General features: G+C 37.9%; 1 protein-coding gene across 1 annotated transcript in view; it reads left to right on the forward strand.

The window, feature by feature from the left end:
• Window positions 1-24,340, forward strand: part of LOC129763645 (uncharacterized) — a 59,053-nt gene that overhangs the window by 10,695 nt on the left and 24,018 nt on the right. The window lies entirely within an intron of this gene.

Below are 24,340 nucleotides of genomic sequence, written 5' to 3' on the forward strand. Positions count from 1 at the left end.
TTGATCTGAAATAAAGACCTCTAAAGCACCCATTCAACATGCTTGTTATTATTACTTATTTTTTTGTTTTGGGTTGTACTGTTATACGTTGTACGGCTTTCTGTACTGAAAGAAGAAATTAACTTAATTCCAATGAAATATTGAAAAAGTTTTCGTTAGAAAATCTAACACCTATTTCGTAATTTCTGTGCAATTTTTTGAATAATCAATCAGCATCCATTGATATGGGTCATAGCCATAACAGAAATTTTTATTTTTCTCCATGCATATGGCTTCGAGGATAAAAGTAAATATTTTTATATTTTTATATACATATATCCGCATGTTATTAATATAGAGTAGCGTGTAATTTTTATAACTATTTCGCTAAAATAATTATTCAAACAAAGCTCAATCTTGTCGATCCATATAAATCCTATGCAGCGATCACTTTTGCCTGCCCAACAGATAACTAATACATATGCACGCTGCAGCGCCCTATGGGGATAGAAGTGGAGTGGCGAACAAGTCAGGGGTGATGAAAGTAAGAAAAGAAGGGAAAGAGTCTCGTGTTCCGTTAGATGGATGCTGTAATTCGCCGGCGAGAGTATAGGACACAGAAAGTATTGAGTAGTTTCCTTACTCAACAAAACGGAGGCTCGTTAGATCTTTAATTGTTCGATTCCTTAATTCTTTGCTACTTTGGTTCCTTCATTCTTGATTTCGTTCATGCTTTAGTTCTTCAATTCTGCAGTTCTCTAATAGTTGAATTCTTTAATATTTAATTAGTTAATTCTTCAACTCTTTCATTCTTTAATTTTCGATAGAGGGTATGCTCAATGATCAACGAGGTATATTGCCGGTTCGATTAGTTTTAGAGGAGCTCTCGGTGACGTTCTCAGGATTCCCAAATATAGGTCGCCAAAGTCGCATTTGGAATTGTGTGGAAAGTGTGTGTGCGATGAATGGCAATATATTTTTTTGGTCATATTAGTTTTAAAGGAGTTTTCGGTTACCTTCTCAGGTTTCTCAAAGATAACTCTTTGTCGTCGCGATTAGAGTTCAATAAAAAGTTGTTGTTCGAAAAACTTTTTCCATGTAAATGTGTCCATCTTCCGATGTATGGGTGACTTGTTGGAAATTCAAAGGGCTATTTATATCTATTTTTTCGAATTTTTAAAAACAAATGTTTTCAAGAAAAATGAATTTTAATTTTAAAAATATTTTTTTCCTCAATAATTTTTTTTTGTAAAAATTTGTTTGATATTTTTAAATTAAAATCTAAATAATTTCCTACATTTCATTCTCTGACCAACTTTTTGTAGATCTTTATTTATTTATTTATTTTGGCTTAACGTCTTTACAAGATGGCTAGATTCACAATCTTCTTGTGTATCGTTCGTTGCTTGGTGTTTTAGTGGTGCGGCTTGCAAGGCCTGCGACCAACCCCACTATCTCGCAGGAGGACCATCGTGATACTGCTGCTTTACGTCCCGAGTACCACCAGGACTGGGCAAAGATGTTTATAGCGGCGTCAATTCGCTTAGAGGAGCTATTTCCGGGTTTTTGTGGCTTTTATTGGGGACTGGTAAGGTCCAATGCTCATTCCACCACACCCTAGACAGTTCCCCTTTACCAGTGCAAGCCAGAAAAACGATCTATGACGATAGAATTTCTGAACCGAACGGGAATCGAACCCGAAGCCCCCATCTTGGCAAGCGTAACGCTTACCACTGGGGCAAGGGGACCACTTGTAGATCTTATAGTTTTTAAATTAAGCACGATGGAAGTTTATAAAGAGTACGCGCGATGAATATCGTAATATATCATCGGAGCAGCGAGTGTCGTCGAGTGCCCGACAATTCGCGTAAACATAGTCATATCACTTACCGCAGTGAATCCTGATTTTTCTTAACTATTCCTACTAACAACTATCCCTTCCATGATAAACGCCACGCTATAGAGGCGACCCCTCTGGCCTTCGGGCTGCGAATATCATACTAACATTCCTTCCCTTCCCCTGGTGGTGTAAGAACGTGGCCGGCGTCGTTAATGACCATTTAAAGCTCGAATCACCGAAAGCACAACGAGAATGATTTGCTAGTCCCAAGCCTCATTCTGTGTGTTCTATGTGCAATTTGGTTGGTTCAGGTCAATCATGGAGAGCAACTACGAGTTGTACAGTGTACCCAAGCTCAAGCTCAATTCTTTATGACCATCCTCGAAATGCGTAAACTACTTTTCGATACAGCTTGTTCCATCAACCGAAGTGTTTCGAAGATAGTATTATAGTTCTATTTACCTTGAAACACACCTTATATTACAAGTGAATACCTATTCAAAAACGCACTCTTCTACCTCTCTGCTAAATGCTAAACAATGTGTTCACACTAATCGCTTCGAAAATAGCTTGCAACGGATATTTATCGCCTCAAATTCTCACACTCTAACTATTAACGTACTCAAACTCAAAGCGTCGGGCGGGAACTTCCGCATCGTTTGTTCCTAATGAATGACTTCCTCGTCATGCAAGACAAATTTCCGGTTGTGATTTATTTCCAGCCAACTCCGCTGTTTCCGGGCCTTCGATCGGATCCCACATGCCGTTAGCACCACAACTTGTACGCTGGTAATGACGCGATTGCAGGGAAGGGCGGACTCGCATTGTGTGCATGAGTGCATCTAATGGGGATGGAGAAAGCACGATGCAATTGCAAAAGGCACTGCTGGCCAAAGGATTCCTGGGGCTAAAGAGCACGGTCATTAATTCATTAGCTCGGCGGTCATTTTATGTTGGGAAAAAAAACTAATGAATATGTGTAACATACGAAAAACAACAGAGTAATTGAAGTATCAAAGGCACATTGCCGAAATGGATAAGTTGTAATAAAGTTTTGAGCTACGAGTATACGTATGGATCACTTTTGAGTCCATCTATCTCCATCTATGCCAGGGAACTTTGAGGAAGATTTTTTTTTCAAGCATATATCCGATGCGGTCATGGCTATCAACGCAAATACCGCTAAACATCGTTTTTATGTGTAGGAAACGAGGTCTTCCACCTCTCTGTATGTCTGAAAGAAAAAGTACCGCATTGTATGCACACTAAACTTACTTGAAAGGGGATGAGAACAAGTTTTGTAACTACAACTAAACATGTAGAGGACGAGAAATTTGTAGGACATATTGTGCCTGCGAGCTTGAAGAATAATGCCGTTTAAAAAAAACCACGAAGGATGAAAAATATTGTCTGAATTGTTGACATATCTAAGCTATATATATATAACATGCTTTGTGTGTAACAATTTCAATGTAGTAAACAGGAACACACACTCGGTTGCCTCTAATTTCCCATTCCAAACCGCAACTGTTATTTACTCATTTTATAGTTGATGTTCAACGTCACGTCCTAAATAGATATCAGCTACTTCTCCGCACATTCCATCAAATACAAGTGCCTCGGAGAGAGAAAAAAAAACAACAATTCCCACCTCGAATGACGCGCCAGCTGCAGGTGTTGGGCAGGAAGAGGGTGTGTATTCTTGTGAATTACTATCTCCCACAACCATCTCAAGCCCAGTTAGCAGAGCTAGCATGACAGCCACTTTCTACCGTTTTCTTCCTATCTGTTTTCGTGGCCATTGTCAAACCAATGCCTCACTATGTGCCACACCGGTTGTCGGTTGAGGTTTTTGTTGTCGAGGAAATTGCAATCTGGTGATTGATATATATCGCCGCAGCTCACGCGATATGGTCGATTTTTCGATGCGTGCCGCAGTGCCACAGTCCACGATAAGGAAAATAGGGAAATGACTATTTCAGTTCAGTTACAGAACAGTCAGATTGTGCTGATTTGATGGAGAAGAGGTGTATATATCTTAAATGAGCTTGAGCTTGGGTAGACTGTACAATGCGTAGTTGCTCTCCGTGTTTGGCCTGAACCAACCAAATTGCACAAAGAACACACAGAATGACGCTTGGGACTAGCAAATCATTCTCGTTGTGCAATTTTCGGTGATCCGAGCTATAAATGGTCAATAACGACGCCGGCCACGTCCTTACAGTCACCGGGAGAAGGGAAGGAATGTTAGTATAATGAGGTATTGTTCCCCAATGCGCTATCCTATCGGTACTTCTATTCCTAGTAGTGAAAAATTCGATTTTCGATCTCATTCCTTCGAAGTTATCCTCTGTCTTGATCTCCTTAGAAAAAAACAAGAGCAGTTACTAGGAGAAGGTTGCTGATCAAGAATGTTTCGAAGTGGACTTACTGTGTCGGGTTCTAACGATCTCAAGATAGGAATCTTGAATTCTTTCTATTCTTAAGGGAACTTCTTGAAGAAGAACAAACTAAACTAAATTAAACTTCTCGCAGTATGGATCGATGAGAACATGAACTTCAAGCTTCGAACAAAGCTGGTCTGAAGGATCTGATCATTTTAAACACGATCAAAAGCAGTTTCCGGGATCCCCTTTTGAATATTTTGGATTTTTCCCAAACTAGTAGACTCTCAAATAGAGCGTAATAGAGGATACGAAAATAGAGGGTGCATTCTATTGCCCATTGTCAGAGATAAAAAACCTGCATTCGAGCAGAGGATGGTTAATGCGGGACTTATGTGAAATAATGCCCAACTGATGTCGACAGACCTATCGCATACTCCTTTCGTGTTAAAAACTAGGTATTGCCATTGAACTGTTACTGGTGCTACATTTTCTAGTCGGATTCGCAAAGTCGAAGATAATAAGGCAGGTTAGGCTGGAATAACGACCAGAAGTTGCAAGCAGTGGCGATGTATACACTGATGCGTCCGTCAGCGATGACCCTTCGATGGCTTCATACGATGAGCTCTCAGCTGTAGATGGTCAAGAAATTGAAACGCTGCTGAGAGGTGAACACAATATTCTTACAAGAAATCCAAAGTAAACAGGAGATTAGAAGTAAAATTAGAAAAAAAAACTTCAAAGTAACTCGAATGCAATTTTCTGAACTGATTCGCAATTGTTCCTAACTGAATCGATCGATTCGAACAATAGTTTGTACTGCGTTGATAGTGAGCATAACAGTGAGACATATTCTCACGGAATGCATGCAAACTGCTGACCTACGTAAGCGAGACGGCTTAAGCGGAGATCTCGGGTTCTCTTCCTTAGACTTTCTTGAAGTGACCAAGCACGCTTAGTTATGCAATCAATGCTCGAAGGTTTTGCGCACAGCATATCGCGCTTGTCCATCAGAAATATAATTACTTACAAGGAGTTTTGTAAACGACCGAAATTTTTGGTAACCATCATATACTGCCCTTGCGCGAGAGTTACGGCTCAATATGTACTGTGAATGTGACCAAGAATGCATTGCTCGGTTCCAACGGTCACATCAGAAATAAATGCACAGCCGCAAACACGACCATCAGTTTATATGTTTTCTTTTTCTGTCAAACGTACACAGAAAAGCAGTGAAAATATGCTATTTTCATTCTTCAATTCGTGGTCATAACCATTCTTCAATTCCGGCTAATGACTGTAATTAAATGTCAAATGTCATTAAAATCAGGGGTATGACTAAAACGTCAAATCCCTCATATTGCCAGTGTACCCAATATTGCTACGGATCACTGACATTTTGGTTCTGTCAATTACTGTTGTTTACAACTCGGTCCGGTAATATAGTCGAATAGTGGCTAACTTTAAACTCCATGTTAAATGTGAACACCTCCATGGGAAACCGAAATATGAAAATCGCTCATGCAGTTAGAAATAAAGCATACTATCTCCGTGGTTTCAACGAACTCGCAAATGATATGTTGGTAAACAAATGACGCCATATTGATTTTGATTTTGGGTAGCCTATATTCAATTGATGTCTAACCGCTGATTAAAACTACAGTGGTATGCATTCTTTTTCTCTTTTTATAATGCTTTCAAGCGTAGCTGCACACATACATCTACCTCCTCACTCACACATCCATACAAGATGGATGGTATTTAGAAGGATTGTTCATATCAAAGCAATCGTCAAACTCTTCCCTATCAATTGCAAATGTGTTGAATGAACGTTTTAAGCGGTGAGCGTTATCCGTGAATACTGTTTTTTAATTACAGGACGATGAATATCTAATGAATAAGACGAAAAAAAGTCAAAATGTCATATGACATTTTTAGTTCGATGGTCGTTTGACTGTTCATTTTATGATGTTCATTAATGACACACCACATACGTCTCCATGAATAGTCATACGATGGTGACCACTAGCAAGACTGTTTACATGTAACGTAATACAAAGTAAGAATTGTGATTAGATCGAGAGAGACGAATGGTTGTTCCAAAGCTTCCAGTCTCTATAATTCAATGCTATTAACCTACGACATTGTTGCTGGTTCTTATGATAGGTTTATCACAATCTTTTCTCAATTATCTGTGTCATTGCAATGCTTTCTGTAATAATAATTCAATGCTTCGTAGTTCTTCAATAATATTGTTCCGAAAAGATTACTTTTTACAACATGTGATGTTTAATTAGGAAACTTTGAACTATCTTCTGTTATTATTTGTGAGTATAAAAATACCTTTTCGTCTTTTTGTGAGTAAATACAAAAATGACCCATAGAGGCTTTAATTCGAGGGCGTATCGAAGATATGTTTAGTTAGTGGCCACCACGGGTCCGTTTACAGCGATTGATCCGTTGAACTCAATTTTCCACTACTCAGCCACTCATTTCGACTGGAATGTTGCGAATTTCCCGTTGGATGTTGTCTCTGAGCTCCTCTAAAGTTGCTGGCTTGTTGGCATAGATCAGTGATTTAACATAGCCCCATAAACAGAAATCCAATTGCGTCAAATCGCATGAACGAGGCGGCCAATCGGCAGGTCTATTTCTCGAGATAAATCCTTCACCAAATTTACCTTCAATAAATCCACTATAAAGTGCGCTGTGTGGCAAGTACCGTCTTGTTGAAACCACATATCATTGATGTCATGCTCTCCATTGATGGTAACATGACGGTCGTTCTCATCGACGAAGAAACACGGCCAAATCATTCTTCCGGCATGAAAAACACACCAAACAGTATTTGTTTGCAATTGTGTTTTTTGAGGCATACGTGGGTTTGCATCTGACCAACAACGCATATTTTGTTTGTTGGCAATGCCATTTAGCCAGAAATAAGCCTCATCTCTAAAGATGATTTTGTGATAAAAATCATCATTTTCTTCATGATTCGCCAGAGCCCAATCGGAGAAGTTTCGGCGCTTCATATGGTCACGTGGCTTTAGTTCTTAAGTCAATTTGATCTTGTAAGGATGTAACCCAAGATCTTTTCGGAAAAAAATATGCCACAATGAGGGTTGGGAGATGCCCAATTCTTAAGAACGCCGTGAGATTGACTGCTTTGAATTCACTGGCGCTGCGAAATTTTCGTTGCTCCGTGCGGCTTCTCGTTGTTGCCAGAACACCCAACAGCGAAAATGTAGACTCAAATTTGGTCACTAACTATGCACAGCCTGCCGAATGGGACGATTACTACGGCCGAAAATTGGAGTGAGTGCTCTTAAAGTTGCAACCACCGACACCGAATATCGGTAGTATTTTTTTATTGCTCGTTCATATTGAGCGTTGCTCGTTCGTGTACTTCACCATGATGTTGATTTTGACTAATGTTTTAACATTGACCTAACTTTAAAATGTTTTAAGGGTTCGTTCACACGAAGACACAAAACTGTCAAGTCATGGATGCCCCTTTAGATTTAGTTTTGTTGGTTCATATGATACTGTTCCACTTTCATACTTCACTATTACAGAAAGCAGAATTCATTGAGTCAACCTCCGCACGAACAAAAAATTACTTCTGAAACTTTTAGAAGATTACTAGTTTAATTTTTCCACCCTCAGTATTCACGCAGTAAATAACATGTGAGCATTGCACGTTGGTTCTTTGTGTTCTTTTAGTGCTACTTGGTTGAAAGTCAAGTAATAACTTTTCCCTTTTTAGCGTTCTTCCAGACGTTTGATGACTTGTTTGATTTGTGCTTACCTTTTTCTCTAATTGTTAATCAATATTTCATCATTCTTTTGAACATTTGAAAAATAAAAACTCTTCTCAGGGTACTTCTTTTACACTTGGTGAATTTTCCTTTGAGTGATTCTCACGTTTTGTAATTCGCACGAATTGAGCACGCAGTTGGTTATGTTTGCAATGAGCTGACCAATCTTTGCGTAATGTTCCCATGTTCTTTGTTTGGATATTTCGTGTCTCGTCAGTTGTTTTTATTATATCCTCAACCACGTTAGACGTGTATGTTTTGCGATTGAAAGTGGATTCCAATCAACAGCTCGAACTGAATCCAAACATGCTGTCAGAAGATCGTTAGAGCTGTCCAAATAATACAGAATATATTTCAACCACATTGAAAATGTTCTCCGGCCAGTAGCTGTCTCTTCTCTGCTATTTGTTTACTAATAAGCAACTACGTATTTAGATTTGTTTGGTGTTTTGGCGGGCCATTGATGGTTTTCGAATATTGGGGTCGAATAACGGGGCAACTCGTTTTTCGTTGATGAGTACATAATATTTTTTGTACAAGGACGATGTTTTCACGTGTTAACGATCAACTATATATTGTTCCCGGGTAATTTAAGCATATGATGAGATGGAGATGAGGGTAATTTTTGGAATACAATATTCGTTCGGTAATAGGACGAGAAAGGAAGCCCAGTTATGGACATTCGCATGCTAACTGGGCCTGCTTGTAAAACGTCAAATAAAATCGAGGGGAACTTCAATGAATTGTATGATTCACGTTGATCGTTAAATTGGATAAACAAAAGCACAATGTTTTGTATTGAGTACAACAACAGGTATGATATACAATTTGAAGAAATTATTTTTCATGCGAAAATAATGTCAATTTTTCTAATATCTTAAATTACATTCGAATGCTCCTCAAAGCAAATCTTCAAATTGTATATGACTTCAATTAATTACGAATTGCTACTTTTTCACTGGGCTACAGCCAGTCCAGTTAAAGCAGGTCCAGTTATCGGTTACTGTAGAAGCATTCGATTAGTGTAGTATTCAGAACACAATTTTCGTTTGTAAATTATTTGTCACAATTCAAATTCCAGTAGAAAGATTTTCGTTACATTTATGATGCTTTACATAATTTTTTTTTTGACAGCCAATTTGAATCTGTCCAGGCTATCCTCAGGAGTAGGGAGGAATGCTTTTTTCCTTATTACAATCCATTTCATAGAGGCAGAGTTGTTATCAAAGGCAAAAATAATCAAATGGGTGAAAATGACTACATTTTTTTTTTTATCCAAAATATATATTTTTATTAAGGCTCATATGGCGTCAACGGGGCCGGGAGTTCAATATTTCGACAATGTTTGCCTTATAACTATGTTAGTAATATGTAACCGATTACTCGCGGTTGGCTCGAGGTTAGTATTACAAGTGTTTTCGTAATTGTGATGTTGCTGTCTTCAATGATCTGTACCTGTGCCCGACACGGGATACTTCCTATTGGGATGCAGCTGACCATTAATCAGCAATGCCCCCCTAGTCTGTACCCCATATCTAGCGTGGTGCGTCTTCTCGAGGAATCCAGGATAGAATGGTCACTAGCCGGCGCAATCATCAGCTCGTGTAGAGTTGTCATGAGCGGTACAACCTTTGGCTTTTGTTGAATCATCAGTGGACTGCACAACCTTTGGCCCGTGTATCTGTAAAGAGTGTGTGTATGTATTGCCGCGACTAAGTAAAAGTTTATAGATCGGATAGGAGGGATACGAAACAGGGACACAACGAAGGAAACATCATTAAACGTTGACATCGGCGTTTCTGAGGAACAGGTATAGATGAAGCAGAAGATCAGGATCACGGCTACCTAAGATATCCCGGACGGGGATATCCGATTGTCTGCCTTTTGCTCTCAGTGCTCTAGAGAGCTGAGAGCGAGCAGCATGGAAACGACTACATTTGATTCCTATCATAATTACATTTCCATTTTACTTCTACGCAGTAGCCATTTAGGCGTAAGAGTATTCCTATTCTATCGATACACATCTCGCTTTTTTTCAGCGTGAGAATATTCCTATTGTTCGATTTTTTTACAGTTGGACTATACACAGCGGGACTGTTGATATGAGGCTTCCATTGTTGTGTTATAAATAGCATCAAGTTTTAGGAAACATGAGTTTCCAAAGATAAAATTGAAGTTGTTCCTAACATGTCCGTATTACTGCCATCTTCCCTACCGTTCCGTCACAAATTCCGAACACTTAAGCTTTGTTGGCCACTCAAACACTCAAACAGTGTCTCGTTTCTCAAAATTAATTTGATTTTTGGATACAATAGAGGCTTTTTTTCGTTTGACTATAATAAAATTGATTTACAAATAAATTTTCATGGTGAAAAACTAAAAAAATGTAATTGACTCAAATTCCGAACAGCAAAAATGCAAATGATATGTTCCTCGTATATTTGGAAGTTAAAATTCATAAAAGGGGCTGTCTACATATACCAGATGACAGTTTAAGAAGGTGGGGGTTGAGATCTGTATCACTCGACCCAAGCGACCTCTATAAGGCGACGTCCTGGCCGGAAGTTTTTGGGAACTGCTGACGACTTCATATGTCATTCCACACAAAACCTGACTAAGAAAATCGATTTTACTCTCGTTGGTTTGCGCCTGCGACCTACGTTTTGTAAGAAAAGTGCTTACAAACATTTGTTCACAAATGGTCTTTTTATATTGTTGCTCCAGAATTGGATTGTTTATGTGCCCCAATTTTTGAACTATTGCTGTATTTGCCTGAAAATAATGTATTCAAACATCTACAGTTCGGAATTTGAATCATGCGTCGAAATTTGATTCAAATTTCGAACACTACTTGAATGCTAATTTTAATGAAGATTTTTGCATAAATGCTCATTTCTTCTTCCATGTATAGTAGATTTTTACCTTCTCTAGCACTTATCATAAAAACAACAAACAAAACGATGCTTGTTTTTTTCGGAATTTACTAACGAAAATATTTTATCATTGGTTTTGATTGACACTTTTTTGCAAATGTTCAATATAATAAATTACAGGCTGTATCGATGCCTGTAAATGATGTCAAAATAAAGCCTATAACTCAAAGAATGTCAGGGTTCTGATTATTCAATTATTTAGAACATAAAAGTTCTGTAAATTTACATTAAAAAATGTAGTGTTTGGAATTTGAATCATGCGCAGAAGCTTGATTCATATTCCGAACGCTACCTCAATACTAATTTGAATAAATATTTATGCATAAGATATCATTTTTCTCATCCATTTATTATAGCTTCCCACCTTTTCTAGCACTTCACATGAAAATAGCAAACAAAACAGTTGAAACATATGCAAAAACTGAAAAATGAACGACGCTTGTTTTTTGTGGAATTTGCTAACGCAAACATTTTATCATTGGTTTTGACTGTCACTTTTTTGAAAATGTTTATAATTATAAATTATAGGCTGTATCGATACCTGTAAATGATATCAAAATGAAGCCTATATCCCACAGAATTTCAGAGTTTTCATTATTCAATTATTTATAACATAAAAGTTTAGTAAATTTATATTTAAAATGAAGTGTTCGGAATTAGAATCATGTGTAGAAACTTGATTCATATCCGAACACTACCTCAGTACCAACTTTAATGAAAATTTCTGCATAATACATCATTTTTCCGTTCATTTGTCATAAATTGTTACCTTTTTTAGCACTTAACATGGAAACAGCAAACAAAATGGTTGAAAAAACTACAAAAGCTGAAAAATTCACGATGCTAGTTTTTTACAGAATATCCTAGCGCAAACATTAAAAAGCACAAAACCCGAAAAATGAATGGTCCGATTTGAATCGTCTTCGTTTTGTTGTATTTGTCCCTGCCCATAGATCAATATAGTGGAGAGAAAAATCGGAAAATTTTCGGAGAACTCTGAAGGAAGGTAGGAAAATTCGGAAAATTTAACTTCTATATGTTCTAAAATTACATTACGATGAGCGTTGTTAGTCACTTCGATGTTTGCGCTAACGGAATTGATCTTTGTTCGAAGGTGAAAGTGAATTTTCAGGCGAAATAACGTATTCCTATAGATTCTATCTGAATAAATAAAAATGGAAGACCAAATGTGTTGCTAAGCGCAGCACCCGAAGAAGGAATGGTCCAATTTGAGTCGTCTTTATTTTGTTGTATTCGTCTCTGCCCACAGAATAACTGAAAAATAATAAACATATGTTCCACAATGACAATGTTTGTTAATGCAATGGGGTTTCGCGTTCGCGGAATTAAGCATCGTGTACCGTTAAGCGCTTCATAGACGTTCAATATTGCCCCTACACGAACATATATATTGCACAAACCAAAATATCGCGCAATAATATTGAACGTCTATAGGCCGCTTTAGTGTGAAGCGAAAATGATTCTCAGATGGGAAATAAAAATTATTAATGAAAATTTACTTTTCTATATCAAACATGTGTTCTATGTAACGGAGTAACATGTTTTTTTGCAAATGAATCAAGCGAAATTTTTTTAAATTTTTTTGAAAATAAATTTATATTATAATTGCGAGTTTTGGTAGCAGTAACAGGAAATTTTAAGTAAATGGAAATTGTAAAGGGCCAAATGGAAATTATAAAGATCAATCAATGGAAAGTTCTGCGATTGAACCCGAGAACGTTCGCTCGGTCAGAAAATGTGAATTTTCGAAAGATTCATATCAAAAAAATTATTTTGGACGGGACGAAGCTCGCCGGGTCAGCTAGTACTTAATATTAAAACTTATAGGCTGTATCAATACCTGTAAATGATGTTAAAATGAAGCCTATACCCCAAAGAATGTCAAGGGTTTCATTAATCAATTATTTATAACATAAAAGTTTAGTAAATTTACATTTTAAAGAGAAGTGTTCGGAATTTGAGACAAAACGGTAATCACATAATTTTTCTGTTGACTTTTGTAGCAAAACAGTATATAGGTAAATTTTCAAATCAAGAGAAGTTACGCACATCGATATACATTGAATAAAAGCTTTATGATGAATAATTGGCGTTATGATTACTTTCCGGCAATGGCGAAACAAAGCATTTAGTTTGGCACGGTTTCGAGACGAAATAAGACAACTCCCATAAGCCACTGGATCGATTGAGGCGAAGTCATAAGTATAATCTCCGGAATTCTGATCTGAAACATCAGGAACACATTCAAAATTCGTCTTTGGGCAGCCTTTGAATGAGCAATGCATTTTCAGTCGCACTGCCTTTCTTCGATGAAATTCTGGTTCAAACGAGAATAAATAAAGCTTGTGTCACGAAAACGTTTGTTTCTTTGAAAAAAAAACATGACAGATAGTGGACGGAGAAGAAAGTTGCGAGAGAAAAAAACAAGCAACATAACTTGCTTGAATCCGCGTGACCTAGCTTTGAACAAATAACAAAAAATATATATTTTGTTGTAGCATGTAGCATCGAATCGATACCAGTTGAAAAACATTGTGCAGATTCGCATTGAATGCTTGTCGAAAATTACGGTCATGATGCTCTTGGAAAATTGTAGCGCATTAAGTGAAACAAAATTTAAAAATTATGATTTTGCCGCGAGAAACGAATTGCGTGGAAAACCTTCGAAAACTTTCGAGGACAGTAAACTGCAATCACTTTTGAACGAAGCTGACACTCAAACGCAGGAACAACTCGCGGATTAATTGAATGTGAATCAAGGAACCATCTCCATACGCAGGGTTGCCAACTATTTTTTTGAAAAATCAGGGAGAATGAATAAAAAATTCAGGGAAAATCAGGATAGCTCATATTGGGTTATCCGGAAAGTTCGTACCCATTTTTGAGAACACAAAAGTATTATTTTTATTTTATATGCACAGTTTAGTATTATTTAAATTTTATATGCACAGTGTTGCTTTGCAATCAATTCAGGAAGTTCTGAAATCTTTCAGGTAGCCTAACAATTCTAAACATTAACTAATTACGGAAGCTTATTTGTCCAGTTGCGAGCAGTATTTGTGGGAATGTATCGACTGGTTGCTTGGTAGAAGCTCACAACACAGAATTCCTCTCCAATACCACCTAAACCAGAACATAATTTTTTTTCAGGGTCAGTCGAATTGTTTCAAATGACCCGTTTTCATCACCCGACACGATTTGCTTTAAAAAAATCGACGCATAGATGAAACGCACAAGTCGTAACGATTTACGTAACCATGTTTCAACTGATGCACATGAATGGATGGAGATTTTAAACATATGTAGTGAACCTGCTAATTCATTTGTCGTGTCTCACGGATCATTCTTGCAACTTCTTGCTTCACAAACAATTTAATATATATTCTTCAAGAAATAAAACACTTTTTAATAATAATTACAGTTTAATAAAAAAAAAGATGTTATTTGCTGTAAATGTCGTTTTTATTTTACTGTACATAATTTTTGGTCGCTAATATTCCTTTCATCGTTTCCGTTCCTGTTCTGTTTCTAATCTTCGTTTTATTGAGATTGAATTACGAGAACCTTCGGGCATATGATTCTTATAGATTATATTTCTTTCGCGTTAACTTCAAAATTTAAAAAAATCTCGACACTGTACCTTCGAAAATGCGAACAGATAGAGTATAATCGAAAGAAAGAGTAAGCATTATATAAGTGCGGACTGGAAAGCTTTTTAATGTAGACTATTATGACAGTTCTCATAAACAACCAGCAAAACTCCTAGTATATTTATGTGGATTTTTTTCTCATTTAGCAAAAAGTAAAAAATCAGGAAAAATCAGGATCATTTTATAAAAATCAGGGAAAATTGAGTGTATGTCAGGATATCAGGGAGCGTGCCAAAAAGTCTAGGAAATCCTGAAAAATCAGGAAGGTTGGCATCTCTGTCCATACTTTTGGCGTGGCATCCAAAAATTGGCAGCCAAGACTGGATATTGGCTTGTTTTTTGATAATGTTCTACTTGTTCATCTGTATATGAAATCGGTTCGTTTTTGTTTTGAAAATCGGTTTCAATGCTCTCCATCATCACCATCACATTCTGATTGTCTATATCCCACCGAGTACTATGATTCTCCACGATATAATCAATTCCTAGGAGAACAAGCCACCGACGAATGGTAAAATGGAATTCAGCAGGTTTGGTTTCGTTAATTACCCACGAAATATCAAGTAGTACATAGTGACCATCCTCGGCACTGATTTCTGCCCATAACGAACCGCCAGACAAATTCAGGTGGTGCCGAACACACGCAACATTGCATGTCTACGCCGTTTCCGCAGCAGCTGTCTATCACCTTTGGCTTTTTATTTGCCCCGTAGTGTTTCCCAACTCAATTCTAGCAATAATTGTAGAAAACTATATAGGTACTAAAAAAGAAACGTAGTGTGGACCAAATTTGTACGGTGTCTCTTTGAGAAATTTATCAGTAATTATGTTTTCAACCACAACCACCGTAAATTAATGGCCATGCCTTATATTTAATTGGAAGTCGCGTTTTTTATGAAAAGAGCAAATTGCATTTTCCTCTATACAAGAGCACAACAATTTTCTGATTGTTGTCCGGACACAGCAGCGACACATTCCGGAAAAGTTGGTCGTGCAAAAACTACAAAAAAAAAGGAAAACACGTGCCGCCGTCGCTCCTCTCGTGTCTAATTTATGTTGTGTCGAAAGCTCGGGCCTGCAATGCAAGGTTCTATGTGTGCCACTTCCTGTGTGCTGCTGATGAGTGGGACGAAGAAAATATGTTGCTATCTTATCTATACGTAAGATACTCTTCGCCAGATGTGCATGTTTTTTTCTGTGTTGTATCCATGTTGTGTTTGGATCTCACAGTCCTTGAAATGCAGCAAAGTCAGACCGTTTCAATTCATTGCAATTGATAAAAGGGAGAAAATGTTTATATTTTTTAAACAAAACAGAATGCGTATCAGACAATACTACTTGCAGGACGCGATGTGTTTTGTGCCAATTGGGTGCGAACGTGTCGAAATTATCATTCGCCCAGAAACATTGAGCAGATTTCATTTTAATTAGTCAATTAGGGGCCCCATCTGTCTGTGGAATGAGATAGCAGAGAGGGAACTGTTGGTTGGGGATGATTTGATTCAAATTTTAGTTGCCCACCACTCATTCACAACTGGCATTTCCAAGCAATTAGTATTTCACATACGGGTGATGACAATGATTCTGCCGGGAGGAATTATAAATTCTATATGTTTCCTCTTGGGGGATTGGATATTCATCGATTGTTGTGTGGAACAAATCATATCATCAAATGGTGTTGTTATCGGTTGTGTAACATTTACCCGAATACCATTCACCCGAAACACGTTTATCCGAAACACATTTACCCGAATGTAACAAATACCCGAATGACATTCAAACGAATGTATCAAATACTCGAATGTAACTTTTACCTGAATGAAGAAAAAAAATGACAAATCAGATTATTAGTTTTATCGAATCTCCCGATGATTAAATCATTCAACATGAGAGAAACCAAAATACGCCTTCAAATGAAAAATTGTAATGAGGATTTCTTTTTGTCTTTCAGCCTTTGGCTGGTTCGTCATTTCAACTAACGGATTTATTTCGTTGGAAGAATTTTGGGAGTAAAAGTTGAACTCGTGACCTTTAGCGTGAGAGGTAAGGATGCTGACCACTACGCCAGATCGTCTCCAGTAATGAGGAAATCTGCAAGTAATGCAGAAGACATCGCTGATTCATTTTTAGAAATCAGTGTAGGTACAATTAACATGCCTTTCCGTATTGCTCCTTAAGGCTAAGTGATCATTTAAAAGTGAACATAGGCTTCGGAATATTTTTTCGAAAATAAAGCACATATTTTTAGCATAAAATTATAAAGCATAAATGTCTTCAAAATGGGAAATTATTGGTAAGAAAAAAAATGATGCATAAGTTTTAACGCCACCGCATTACAATTTTTATTACGAATTATTTTTTTTCGTAATTAAATTTATCCGATATCCGCAAACCTGTGTTCCACTGAGTGGCCGGTAAGTTTAAAACATAGGAGACAATTCTTTCGTTAGGTCGAATGGCATACCTAATCGGTTGCCCGTTTGCCCGGTTTTTTTTTGCAACCGGACAATCGGTGGAACACAGGTCTGCTTGCAAGAGACCGCTGCTTCCTGTGAGTGATTGGATAATTTTTTTTCAAAATATACATTTTTGAAAAGGCTTATAAGCGATAGCCTGACAGGACCGGGAGTTCAATATTTTGACAATATTTCTTATTAGCTATGTTAGTAATATGTAATATGCTCCTGTGGAGTTGTCATGAGCGGTACAATCCTCAACTTGTGGTGAAAGATCAGTGGCCTGCACAACGTGTCGTTTGTATCTGTAAAGAGTATGTGTATATATTGTCGCGACTAAGTAAAAGTTTCTCGATCGGATAGAAGGGATATGACACAGGCATACAACGAAGGAAACATCATTAAACGTTGACATCGGCGTTTCTGAGGAACAGGTATAGAGGAAACAGAAGATCAGGATCACGGCTATCTAAGATATCCCGGACGGGGATACCTGATTGTCTGCCTTGTGCCCTCAATGCTCTGGAAAGCTGAGAGCGGGCAGCATGGAACCGGATACACGACCAGACAACATGCTCGATGTCGTGGTAGCCATCGCCTCAATCACATAGATTGCTTGCTGCGAGCCCAATGCGATAAAGATGCGCGTTTAGGTTGCAGTGATTGGACATAAGACGAGATATCACGCGAATGAAATCACGACCTACATTCAATCCCTTAAACCATGCACTCGTCGAGACCTTAGGGATAATCGTGTGTAACCAACGACCGAACTCATCTTCACTCCACATGCGCTACCAACTTACGAGCGTGTGCTGACGAGGAATGTGGAAAAATTCATTATAAGCCATTTCCCTTTCAAAAAGTGTACCTTCTGATGCGCCCACCTTAGCTAGCGAGTCCACTTTCTCATTCCTTGGAATCGAGCAATGGGAGGGAACTCATGCTAAGGTAATCTTGAATAATTTTTCGACCAAAACACTCAATAGTTGTCTTATACTTGTTAGGAAATAAGATGAGCGTTTTTCAACTTTCATTGAGCGGATTGCCTCTATTGAGCTGAGACTGTCTGAAAAAATAAAATAATGGTCGATGGGCAGTGTTTCATTGATCCCTAGAGCACCCATTTCAGCAACATACACGGAACAAGGATCTTTGAGTTTGAAAGATGCACTGGAGTTTTCATTGAAGATGCCGAAGCCAATGAATGAACCGTTTGTGAAGAACATTCTATTAGATCTAACTTTACGACATTTTACCGAAAAGATCGGCGGAACTACAACGGAGAATATATGATCTGAGATTCCATTGATTTTTTGACGCGTGGACAGATAAAACATGACAGAGGAATTGCAAAAGTACGAGAAGCAAACTTGGATGGAGATTCTCGGTGAAGGGTGCACTTCATGGGTAATGTACTCATGGTATACAGACATAAAACTTGTCTGAGGAGTTAGTTGGGGTGGATTTTCGAAGTTACCGATCACCAATGGATTCATGATGTGGCAACGGATGAGAAATCTGTAAAATAATTCTGAGAATCGAAGGGTAAGCAGGGGTACTCCTGCCAAAACTTCGAGACTCATCGTATGTGTCGAATGCAAACACCCCATGGCTTCACGCAAACAGCGATATTGTATCCTCTCCAGCTTGAGAATATGGAACCTGGCAGCTGATCGGAAGCAAAAACTACCATATTCTAACACCGATAATATCGTTGTTTTGTACAGCTTAATGATGTTTCCTGGATGGGCACCCCACCGTGTTCCGGTTATTATTTTTTTCCCCTGTTGGATGTGAACCACTGCGTCCATTATTCTGAACTATTGTGGTATATCCCATTTTTTTATACTCCACTTCAAGCTTACCTACTGCTTATTGATGAAGAAGTAGACTGAAAGCTATAGCGAGATAGGTGCCAATCAGGAATACTCTGTTTGATAAATTTTATAATCCTGATCGGCGACGCAGACCAAATTTCCTTGGGCTCCAGAATAGCCTTATCAAGGTATTGAAGTCTGCGTCTAGTTAGAGCTCCACAATTACAGAGCAAATGTTCCGAGGTTTCGCTTTCGGTATTACAAAAACGACAAATATCATCTTGCACTAAACCTATGTTTTTGAGATGGTATTTACTCGGACGGTGTCCTGTCATAAGGCCTGTGATTGTGCTGAAGTCTTTCTTATTAAGACTCAGCAATTGTTGAGTAATTTTAATACTCGGCGTGATAAATTTTTTTGACTGGTTAAGTTGTACCGCCAACCAGTTGGCTAACACTTCCCGGTCTTCCCAGTTCTTCAGCTCACCTTTCAACACACAGTCAGAAATTCCACAGAATGGTTCTGGACCAGTGAAAGGTGAGCTTGAGCCGTTCCTGGCAAGTTCATCTGCTCGCTCGTTTCCCTCTATTCCACAATGGCCAGGAATCCAGTACAGTTGTACCGAACTTATCCGACTTAGTTGCCGTAAGAGGAGAATGCATTCCCAGACAATTTTTGAGGAGCATTTAAAAGCATTTAGAGCTTTAAGTGCCGCTTGACTGTCTGAGAATATGCAGATGTTAGCATGTCTATATTTTCATTTAAGGCAGACATTTGAGCATTCTATTATCGCAGCTATTTCTGCTTGAAAAACTGTTGGCCAGTTTCCCATAGCTACAGAGATTTTTGTTCTGGGACCATACACTCCAGCACCTGTTCTGATTCCTATTTTTGACCCATCAGTGTAGAACATGATTGAACCATTACGAACACTGGGACCGCCTTCAACCCATATTGAACGAGAAATTTAGCTGTAAAAAGTACATTCGGGTAAATGTAACGGCGAATGTAACGGGTAAATGTTGAATTCGCGTAAATGTTCATTCCGGTAGATGTTCCATTCGGGTACTTGTAGCATTCGGGTATTTGTCACATTCGGGTGATTGAAATACGGGCGAATGTCTTTCGGGTAACTGTTGTTCGGGTAACTTTCATTCGGGTAAAAATAGTTGCTTTCACAGTTAGTAAAACACTGTGAAATAAACAAAAATACAAAGTCTACCAATATAGATTTTGTGAGACGTTGGAATGACTCGGTATCGATATGTTTGGTCCATTACATGTCATTTCTATTGGCAACAGATGGATTACTATTTGCCTATTTTGCCTATTCCAATTTCAGCAGCTTTCAATACCTATTTCAATTATTGATTTTTGCCTATTCCAATTCAGCAGCTTTCAATACCTATTTCAATTATTGATTTTTGCCTATTCCAATTCAGCAGCTTTCATTGGAATAATTGAGCTTTGGTTTCCTCGTCATAATCATACACCCATGATTCGTCACCAGTTATGATCCTCTGAAGCAAATTTGCGTCGTCGCAGACAGAGTCCTACAGATTCTTAGCTACCGTTTTGTCTCATATTCCGAACAGTCTCAAATTCCGAACACTTCATTTTTAAATGTAAATTTACTAAACTTTTATGTTATAAATGATTGAATAATGAAAACACAGACATTCTTTGAGGTATAGGCTTCATTTGAACGTTATTTACAGGTTCGATACCTGAAACAGCCTGAAATTTATAATATTAAGCATTTGCAAAAAAGTGACAGTCAAAACCAATGACTAAATGTTTGGGTTAGCAAATTCTGTAAAAAACAAGCATCGTTAATTTTTCAGTTTTTGTAGTTTTTTCAACTATTTTGTTTGTTGTTCTCATGTTAAGTGCTAGAAATGGTAGGAATCTACAATAAATGGATGAAATAAAATGATTTAATGAAATCTTCATTAAAATTAGTGTTCGGAATATGAATCAAGTTCCTACGCATGACTCCAATTGCGAACACTTCATTTTTAAATGTGAATTTACTGAACCTTAACGTTATAAGTAATTCAATAATCAAAACCTTGACATTCTTAGGGTTGTAGACTTCATTTTAAATCATTTACAGGTATCGACACCGATATAATGCCATTGGTCCCGAAACCATGTAAACTATAAGAAACAAATACAATCAATAATTAAAAAGCAAAATCTATTTTCTGCGAGTTTAACATTTTTCCAAAAAAGACTAGCTAATTGACTTTAATTTGATATATCGATCATATGAATCCGTCCACTAGTTTAAAAGTTATTATTTTAAAAAAATGCATTTTCGCAGTTCGGAATTTGAGACAAAAGTGTTCGGAATATGAGTCAGTGACAAAAATGGTGTTCGGAATTTGAAACAAAAGTAATTTTAGTTTTTCACCATGAATATGTATTTGTAAATCAATTTTATTTTAGTCAAATGGAAACGAATGCTCTATTGTATCTAAAAATCAAATTAATTTCGCGAAAGTGTATTTTAAGTAATGAAACACTGTTTAATGGCCATCAAAGTTTAAGTGTTCGGAATATGAGATAAAACGGTATGTTATCGCGATTCTGTTTTTGGTCGAAATTAAGTTATTTGTATACGAATCTTTTCAGCAAATTCTGTAACGACAATTCAACGATTGGTCAATACCATTATCTTTACTTCATCAACGTTTTCGTCTGTTGTTGACGTGCTCGGACGTCCGGTACGCTCTTCTCGACCCTCAGAGAACTTTTGTACCACCGATACTCCGTATGCCACAGTCAACATTCTAAATTGCCGAACATGTAAGCATGAGCGAGAGACATGATTACCAACTTAACGCCACTAAAAAAATAGAAAATCGAATATACGTCACCCGCGGAAAATCAACAGCCGCGATATTTTCTGAACATACATCGTATGTAAATACTGACAAATGCGCGACAGACGTGGCGCACCTGCAGATCTTATACCGAACCAGTTGTCTTCAAATTATTAACAAGAGTTCAGAGAACATTCGCTATTGCCTTCCAAAAGATAACGTTCAAGTCGATGGTCAGACAGCACGCAGCAAAATCTCCATTCGCCATTATACTGTAGAAGTTGTCCGAAGGCTAACTTTAAAAACTAGTCGATCGGTCGGGTTTAAATGAACTGGGACACTGTTTAAAATGAACTAACTATCATGTATTCCCATTTGTATTCTCATAATCAAACAAAATTAAAATTCTCCCGTCATCAAGTACGTAAAAGACCCCCTACTCTGGATACCTCTCGCTGCTATCCTGTTTAGTGAGCACAGAAATCTCGTTTTTGATTGGTGTATGACAAACAAAATCGCCGGCAAAAAAAGGTAAAATCTTCCGTGTTCATGCCAATCTGAACTGGGATCATGAGAGAGAAAATCGCGCCATTTTCCCCTGCTTTGCATTTTTTGGACTTAGAACATTTTATTATGCAGCGTGAAACTTTTTTTTTTTTGACAGCGGATGTGTTCTTTGTTCTTCGCGTAGAAAAAAAATCCACGCCCGCGTCATCCTACTGTCACATTGGCGTGCAATGAAAAATGCATACCATTGGGCTGCCAAGTGCAAAACTATACAACGAGGAAATACGGTTAAAATAAGCACCCAAAAAAAGCAACAAAAATGTGATTTATCTCGCGCAGCGCCATCCAGATTGTCGACGGTGGAGCGAAGGCGACGGCTTGAGAATGTGGTACGAAAACTAGTGCGAGTGCCAGTTGTCATATAAATGTCAGACTGAGTGATTAATGATTATGTTGAAGCACGCCATCGAAAATTCGTTCCACCTAATGTAAAAAATATCCTTTATCGGTTCCAGGGTCAAAATTTTATCATTGGTTTTATTTTTAATTTGCTGCCTTCTTTCCACAATCATCCACTTGCTCATAAGCTATCGACACAATAACAGCTTCATCATCATTATTGCATACTATTTCTCACTTCCACAGCGTGTAACCACAGGATGACAGGGTGAAGTGTACGATGCACCCTCCCGATGGATTAACTCCGGTAGTCCGCAGGTGATATTTTAGGTGTCTACTTCAGCACGTTCGCTAAAGTTCGGCGCCACAGAGTATAGCAGGAACGGTGAACAATAGTGGTTTTCCCATCAACCCGGAAAATAACTCTGCAGGAGCAAATCAATTTCCTTTCGTGGTGATTCCCGACAGACCACGCCATTTACTCTGGCGAAAACAAAAAATTATCAGCCCGTAACGGATGAGAGGGATACTTTGGGTCCTATTGTTCCCATCATGAAATATAGTAGGCGGTAAAATTGAATGACATTGCAGTCGGCTTGATCTATGGCCTCATTTAAGCTGCCAAATGGATACGTGTGATGTGGAGCGCAAATCGAACACAATAGTTTTCACTGGAATTTGAGAATGTTTTTCCTACAGAACTGTAGTTAGTTAAGATTTATTGTAGCGTGTATTCAGTAAACCTTTGTAAATTCCCTTCACAATGATTGCAGTGTACACCAGGTCCGATCGATATCCCGATACTGCTGAATTAGTTTCATCATTCACAATTTATTGTTCTAGTTCCATTCAGTCACTGAATGGTATGCACCCGTTCCATGAATTGACTATCGCATGACATACCACATTGCATTCATTACTCCGTATTTTTTCTTCATCGGAAACTCAGGTGACAGTCAGGGGGCGCATAAACAACCTGCTGTAAATTCCCAACCTAACCACCAGAAGACGTTGATGGGTGAACAGGGTAGAAAATAAAGGAGCTCAATATATCGTATAAAAGCGAATCAATTGCTGTTTTGTTGTTGTTGTTGGTGTAGTTTCTACCTCGGTCGATGAAAATCTCGCCATTCTTCTTGATAGCAAAATTTATTTCCCCCGATTGGTTTCTATCAATGTGCAGTATGGTGTGCTTGGAACATTTTGTTGTCCGGTCAGATTCCCTGCACTGTCGCGGAACTTAATAAGTTCAGCGTGTTTTTGCGATACAAGATTTGCAGTTTTGTAAGAAAAATGAAAAATTCAATCTCAAACGATTAAACATGTTTTCTAGGATCAGCTCTGTGAAGTTTTTGAATTGTATTACCGAGGTTGACTTTCATATCTTGAAATGCTTGCTTACACACGATTCTTTCAGCGCAATTCCTGTCATGCAGCTCTCGGGATTTCTAAAATGCCGCTCACTAAATCGTACATGAAATAAGAGTTTAAAAAAAAATTCTGATGCCAAATATCTCCAAATTGCACGAAACGTCGAGATCTACTATCATCTCGAAAAAATTTTTTCATCAAAAATCGACACTCTGCTTTCGTAATCTCGCAAAGTGATACAAGCGCCAAAAAATTACATTTTACTTTTTTTGTTATAGATTGATAAAGAATACCTCCTTTCGAACAACTGCGAAACTTTACAGAAATGTGAAA

Source organism: Toxorhynchites rutilus, chromosome 1 (genome assembly GCF_029784135.1).
Source record: "Toxorhynchites rutilus septentrionalis strain SRP chromosome 1, ASM2978413v1, whole genome shotgun sequence".
Lineage (NCBI taxonomy): Eukaryota > Metazoa > Arthropoda > Insecta > Diptera > Culicidae > Toxorhynchites > Toxorhynchites rutilus.